The sequence below is a fragment of the Saccopteryx bilineata genome, chromosome 7 (genome assembly GCF_036850765.1).
Source record: "Saccopteryx bilineata isolate mSacBil1 chromosome 7, mSacBil1_pri_phased_curated, whole genome shotgun sequence".
NCBI lineage: Eukaryota > Metazoa > Chordata > Mammalia > Chiroptera > Emballonuridae > Saccopteryx > Saccopteryx bilineata.
In genome coordinates, this window is record NC_089496.1 from 75,824,132 (window position 1) to 75,831,688 (window position 7,557).

At 43.4% G+C, this 7,557-nt stretch overlaps 1 pseudogene; it reads left to right on the plus strand.

The window, feature by feature from the left end:
- The first annotated feature begins 327 nt into the window (after positions 1 to 327).
- LOC136310752 (pantothenate kinase 3 pseudogene) lies at positions 328 to 1,543 on the plus strand (annotated as a pseudogene).
- The last annotated feature ends 6,014 nt before the right edge of the window (positions 1,544 to 7,557 follow it).

A 7,557-nucleotide genomic window follows, 5' to 3' on the forward strand; every position in this document is an offset into this window, starting at 1 on the left:
CAAATAAAGGAGAGAAGAAACTTGCCTCCAGTCTTTCCAGGGAACATGGAGGGTAGTTTAAACAATCCAGAACCACAGCTTAACAGCCTTTTGCAACCTAATCAGGCAAGTGCGGTGGGGAGTTTGGCAGACTGTCAGCTTACAGCCAATTCCTCACACCTCTGTCCCCCAAAAATCTAAACTCCCAAAACCCTGTTGGTTTTTTGGGTCCCAACAGGCACATATTTCTCTGGAATACCATAGGGCACACCTGGAAATCTTCTAGGGCACACACTTTGAGAACCACTGCCTTAAGGGGAAGAACTGGCTGGACCTCTTCACAGGGCCAGCCCCTCCAGAGTTGCAACCACCCCCCTCCATGCACGGAACCCCAGGTTGCCCCTCGCCCCTCAGGCCATTGCCATGAAGATCAAGGATGCCAAGAAACCCTCTTTCCCACGGTTTGGCATGGGCATTGGGGGAACTCTGGTAAAGTTCTCATATTTTGAACTTATTGACATCACAGCAAAGGTAGAACAAGAACTTGAGAGCTTGAAAAGTATACAGAAACATTTGACTTCTAATGTACCTTACAGATACCCTGGCATTTGGGTTGTACCCTTTGAACACTTTTTAGCCAGAGAGGGAACCTGCACTTTATCAGATTTCTAACCCTGGACCTGTCTACCTTTATTTAAATGGGAAGAGATAAAAAAAACTTCTCAACATTGCACATGGTGGTATGTGCTGCAGAATGTGGTGCTTACAAATCAGAAAAAGATTTTTGCAAAATTGGAAACCCCCACCTACACAAACAGGCCTGTCAGTTTCAATAGACAAGCAGAGAGTGCTAATGTTTCACTGATGCCTCAGAACCCAAGCAATGCCTAAGGATGCCTCTAACCAGGACGCCCTTATCCACTGCTGGTAGTGAACGGTGGCTGGGCAGTCAGTATTTTAGCAGTCCATTCCAAAGACAACTTTAAACAAGTAACTGGGACAAGCTTTAGAGAGGGTACCTTTATGGCTTATGCAATTTATTGAGACAGGCTGTGAAAATTTGAAGAGGTTCTTGAAATGGCATCCAAAGGTGATAGCACCCAAGCTGACAAGTTGACCCGTGATATTTATGGAGGAGATTATGAAAGGTTTGGTCTGCCAGGCTGGGCTGCAGCATCTGGTTTGGGCAATATAATTCATCAGGAGAAGCGAGAATCTGTTGGTGGAGATCTAGCAAGAGCTACTTGTTACTGGCACCAACAGCACTGGTTCTGTGGCCCGAGTGTGTGCTGTTACTTTCTAGGAGTCAATATTCTCTTAGGGAAACTTAGCATATGCACTGGATTACTGGTCAAAAGGTCAGCTGAAAGCATTGTTCCTACAATGTAAGGGATACTTTGGAGCAGTCAGTGTACTCCTTGGCTGCCAAATTTCAGCTAAAGATTCAGGTTTCTCTCAGCTAATAAAAGTCATCCAAGAGGAACTGAAAACCAGAGGTATTATTACTAAATTATTTGTCACTGGGAACCAAAGGATAAAAGATTTCTGTTGATTTTTAAGTGTCAAAATGGTAAGCTGCTAAACGTTGCCATTTAATAGAGGGAACTTGGTAACAGGTGAAATATTCCCAATTGAAATGCTTTCCCTTCTGTATGTAGCCTGTGTTAAATTCTTAAATGCCATACAGCTTCTGATTATCGAGCTTTCTCGAAAAAAAAAAGAAAAAAGAAAAGAAATGTCAGTCAATTTGAATCCATAAGGACATGTCCTATATTGAGCCTAGATGCACTACTGAAATCATTAAAAACCAGTGGCCAGAGGAATTGACTAGAGTAGACCATTACCTCAGCCCAGGAACAGGACATATTCATGTCCTGTTATAACTCTACCACCCTGGTACTGCAAGTGCCAGGGTCATCCTCCTGTGTGGTGTGTCCCCTGAGGCTAAGCATCTGGTAGCTGCTGCCCCTCAAAGCCCTTTGGAAATAATAGGAAAGAGCCAGCTCTGAACCTCATCAGTCCTAAGGTCAGATGACAGCGCCTCATGGGTTTTAGGATTTTGGGGCATCAGTAGGTGCCCCCTAACTAGACATAGCTCCAGTCATATAACCACAGCCTCCTGAAGACACATAATCCTGTCTGGTTGAGTTCTATCAACTTCATATTTGCCTTTGCAATTTAACAATGGAGCTCAAATTTGCCTGGTTGAATGGGATACAATCCAATTTCCGTTAGGCAGTTCCTGAAGCTGAAGGTCTCTCTGAAGGCCTTTCTGTTTCAAGTAAAATCCAAATGAGTGCCCAGCAATGGAAATTTAAAGGAAGCTCACCATTGGGCAGTGTCAGGGAGATCAGAGCTGGGAAAGGCAGAGTGCAGTCCCATTCCCTCAACCTCCAACCCAGACAACTACAATCAGGCTGTTCTTGTTTTTCACTTCTGGTAGTATACTAACCTCTATAAATAAATATACGAATGATAGATGGATAGATGAATGGGTGAATAGGTGGATGGGTGGATGGGGTCAGTTGATGAAAAAATGGACAGATGATACATAAACATAGACACTATTTTTTATTTTCAACTTTAGACATTATCTGTTGACTCTACTATACACAAAAAAAAATTTAGCATCTGATATTTGACAACTGTATATCATTTAGTTCAGACATTATCTGTTGACTCTACTATACACAATAAAAATTTAGCATCTGATGTTTGACAACTGTATCATTATATCATTTAGTTCTTCTACTCATGACATTGCTCTTGGGAACAATCATTATTCTTGCTTGGGTTGACAGGATAGAGCCTAGAGGAACCTTGATTCCGATGGCATCCTAGAACTGCCATGCCAACCCAGACGGATCACATCCAGTTCTCCTACTGCCTACAGAACTGCTTTCTGAGGAAAAAATAACTTTATCTTGCTTAAAACCACTGTCATTTGAGAACTTCTCTATTATTTCCAGTTGTAGCTGATCCTAACTGATGCACCACTGCTCTTAGGTGAAAATGTCCTTCCGTGGCCTAGCCCTGTCCCTCTCTGAACCTCCTGTGGCAATACCACAGTCCTCTTGTTTACCACGCACTAGCCACACAAGCTTTCACTCTGTCCCCTACTATATAACCTGACTCCAAACCCTTGCACAGATTGTTTCCTCTCTCTGATACATTCTTCCCATTCCTCTGACCAACATTTTTTAGAACTCAGTTCAGTATCACTCCTTTAGATTAGTTCCTAAGATACCCCCCCCCCCCCCAGCCCTAGTCTAATTTAGGTTTCACCACCTGCTGGTATTCTCTTCCAATCTTCTGCTTCATAGCGCTTAATACTATAATATATTTGCCATTAGACACTTATAAGCATTTTTGTTTAATGTTTGTCTCCTCCACTAGACTGTAAGCTCCTTGAGGGAGAAGTATATGTCTGTCTTGTTCACTATTGGGCATCGAGGACATATAATTATCACATATAATAGGTGGTCTATACATATCAGCAGAAGGATTTTTTTTTAATGAGGCACCTCAGTTCAGAGAGGTTAAGCAACAAGGTCAAGTTCACATGGTTAGTAAAGCTGGATATGAACGGAGGTTTGTCTGACTTGTTCTAAGATCACCAAACAAAATTTCATAATTTGGCTTCCCTGAAACTTTTCCTTTCAGAAGGGCATTTACTTGTCAAGTAAACACAAGTGTTCAATTTCCAGGATGGTAAAATTTCTCATTAAAAATTAGTAAGTTGGTGGGGTTTTGATGTACAAATTCCATTTTCTCATGTTTAGTGACTGTGACAGTCTCCCTGAGTTTGATCAGATCTGGGGTACCTATTGCACTGAGTTACAAACTGAAGCCTATACCCTGCCCCCACACTATACTGTTGCTCTTCTAGTAACCAGAATCCACACTCAACAGAGCCCAGGGGATGAGACAGAATCCCAGTAGAGAAAAGAAGGGTTACACCCAAAAGAAACTGTTATGAACTACTGTATTTTCCCATATATAACACGCACCTTTTGTCAAAAAATTTGGGGTCTAAAAACTGGGTGCATCTTATACAGTGGTTGTGGCATTTCAAATGCCAGGAACTGAGGATGAGGATATATGAAGGCAGTGATTTGTCATCAGACACAGATGAACACAAGCTAATGGATGGGAGTTTTGACCGTGATGAGGAGTTGTATGAATTTTATGATGAATAAAACTTGAGTTCAATAACTTTACGTAATACTTTTTTTTTCTTCAAATTTTGGGCCCCAAAATTAAGGTGTGTCTTATACATGGGAGTGTCTTATACATGGGGAAATACAGTAGATACATTCTCAGAAAATATAAGGAAAATTTATGGAAACTCTAAGGCTATCTAAGATAGCAGAACATAATTTTAGGTGCAGGTTCTATTTGTTATATATTCATTCATCAGAGATTCTACATTCAAAGTAGAAGCTCAAATAGCCAGATACATTGTTTACTGGGTTTGTTTTTTGTTGGTTTGGGTTTTTTTTGGTGGCGGGTGGTCGGGTGGGTGAATAATACAAATCTGAACCAAATGTTGACCATGCTAAATTATTTCAAAAGACCAAAAATCCAAGAAAGGCAGGAACTCACAGATTTTAGGAGACAAGATGCTTTATTGGGTCCTTGGCATGCATCCAGGCCATCCGCCCTCTCACTGTCCTCTGGCAGGACCCACATGGTCTCGCTCCTTGCCGTTAGCAATAAGCTGGTGAGGCTCTGCTGCCTTCCCTCTCCAGGCTGGGAATGCTGGTTGGGAGAGCTACTATGAAAATGAGCTCCCTGATCTCAGCAGCAGAGACAGAAACAAGGAACAAAGTAGGGGGGTCATCACAATGAGCACAGGCATGAAAACCCAGCTGTGGCTAATCATTGGGTCCCAGGAATGAAAACGACCAGACACCTCCTGAGATATTACCTAGTTTATTGCCATGACTAAAGACTTCTGGGTGGGCAAATAGGTCTGTCTCAAGATGCCAAAGCAGAGTCAAAATCTCCCATTTAATTTCCAGACCTTCAATGGAGAGGTATACCTTCTCTCAAAGTATCTTTGAAGAGAAGCCTTATTTTAACCCTTAGATGCATATTGTAAACCTGCTTTGCAACCTTCCCCAAAGGGGATCAGTTTGGGCATTCGTCTGGGAACTACAGAAGGGAAGAGTAAACACCCAAACTTGAGAGGGGTCCTCTGTAAAACACTGGCTCCAAGCTAAGTTCAATTTCTGGAAACAATAGAAAAGCATGTGGTCTGCCAATCAATGAGGATGATTCATAGACCAAATTTCACGCAACACTAGACACAATGGAATCTCAAAACCAACCAGGGGTTATTTTGAGTGTAGAGTTGCAATGGATCTATTTTGAAATAGGCATAAATTGCACAACGGCTCTCTGGTTTGTGGGATAAGAGTGACTATAGTAACAGGACAAGTATGAGCCATGAGATTTCCCCCTCCCTAATGAAATAGTAAGTCAAAAATAATACCATACTCCTGGAGAAACTGAGCCAGTAGTGTCAGTACCAAAGACCTGAGAGTGAGTGAAGGCACAGCAATTCCTGCCACAGTTAAGCTTGGCCAGTCAAGATACCAGGAGCTCTCAGGAAAGTTTACTGCTGTAAACTTTCAACAGTGACAGCTCCCATTGCAGGTGTTTCAGAGATGGTCTTCTCACTAAGGCCCATTCATCCAGCTCTTGGCATTTTGTATAAATCCTTTGATCTAGTGAATTCATTTGTTTCTCTATTTTGATGAACAAAGAACATCAGCATTTCATCTTCACCTGTCAGGGCAGCAGTGCTCTGCTGCTGTCCAGGCTTAAACATACAGAATAGCATAGCTACCCCGCTCTGTGCCACAGTCGGCTCACAGGGACCCTGACCTCACCACCACAGTGTTCCGTCCCACTGACAGCATTAGCTGGCAGAGCCTGGAGATCACCACTTTCCCCAGATGCCTTGGTCAGGCACATGTAAGTCAGAAGTGGCAGATGAATCACATTAAAATGCAAAGGCCTACCTCCCTGATAAAGTTCCTGGGGGGTCAAAGGGTCTGTTGAAGTCAGAATATTTCCTGCATAATGTAGAGCACATTACTGAATTTTTAATTCCTTATTAAGGCCCAATTCTAGTAGAAAAAGAAAAAAGTCACTCCAGGGCATCTTGCTCAAAACCCATTTACTGACTGACCTAGAAAGGCCAGTAGTGGGCTAGGCCTAAAGCAGAAGGGTCTCCAGCTGAGAAAGCCTTAGTAGAAATGGTCTGCCACCAGACCACATGACCAGGCAGACTCAGTGGGGCCTGAGGTATCTGTATGGGGCACAGTGGGAGCCATTTAGAGCCTGAGGCAAAGCAGAGTGCTATACGAAGCTTCTGACCAGAAAAACAAGACAGGGGAACACAGGGTTTGGAATCAAGTGATGCTCTGGCCAAATATGAGTCATGGCCTTTTGAGTCATGGCCCTCTGTCCTGCCACTGGGCTCTGGGGAGCCTAAATGCTTGGTTACAGCATCCAGGTGGTCATGCTGCCCCTCATGAACTGGGGTTACCTGATCCGCTCAGACACCATGAGGCATGACCAAGGAGCTCTCCTTCATCAAGTAGGCACTCCAGAATAGGGTCCCCAAATAGGAAAGCCTTGTATATGGGTTGCTCACTCACTCTCCCATGTCTCCCCCTGCCCTACTGCTGAGCTCCCCTCAAACTACGCCATGGCTTTAAGAGGGCAGGAATTTGTTTGGACCATTATGGGCCTTTCTGGATTTGGATTTGCTTTTCTTCCCCATCACACATCTCCCACCACCAATATCCATGGAATTATGAAATGCTGTAAACGTCACCAAAGAACGCACTTCCGTCACTCATCTTGTCAGGATGCCCACAGTCCAGAGCAGTTAGCTTGATAGTATAATAAAATGGTTTTTCAGAAACTCTGCTATAGCCTCAGCTGAGAAACAACACCTTGCAAGGTTGGGTCAGGCCCACAGAACGTAGCATAAGCTCTGAACTGGCAGCCAATTCATGGCGCTATTGCTTCCACAGGCGAGGAATTTAAGAGGAGAGAGGTCCGTTACCACATCTCGATGCTCTTCCCATACCTGAGGTTGGGACCAGCCTGGTATAGAGGTTTTAGTCCCCAAGGAGACATCTCAAAAAGTCATAGTAACGATTCAAGTGAATTGGAGGCTGAGGTACCTGGCCATTCCCGGCTCCTTTTACCTCTGATGACACATCACAGGAGGTTATGGGATGATTAGCTGTATCAAGGGAGAGTACGCTTGCTGCTAAGGAAAAGGAGTACAGAGGAACGTAGGAATACCTACAGCGATCCTGGTGCGGCCACTTCTAGTGGAAAATGCCTGCAAGCCAGGCGGGACCGCCAAGAAGTTGGATATCAGAACTAAAAATTTAGGTTGCTCCTATAGGCATAAATCCCTGGTCATAAACAATAGTTCTCATGAGCTGTAGAGAAATGGATGGGAACCTTTCTTGCCAGGTTATATAATTTTGGTTGAAAATGATGAATTTTACCAGGTAATCCACAGGTTACAAGATTTCAAAGTGAGAT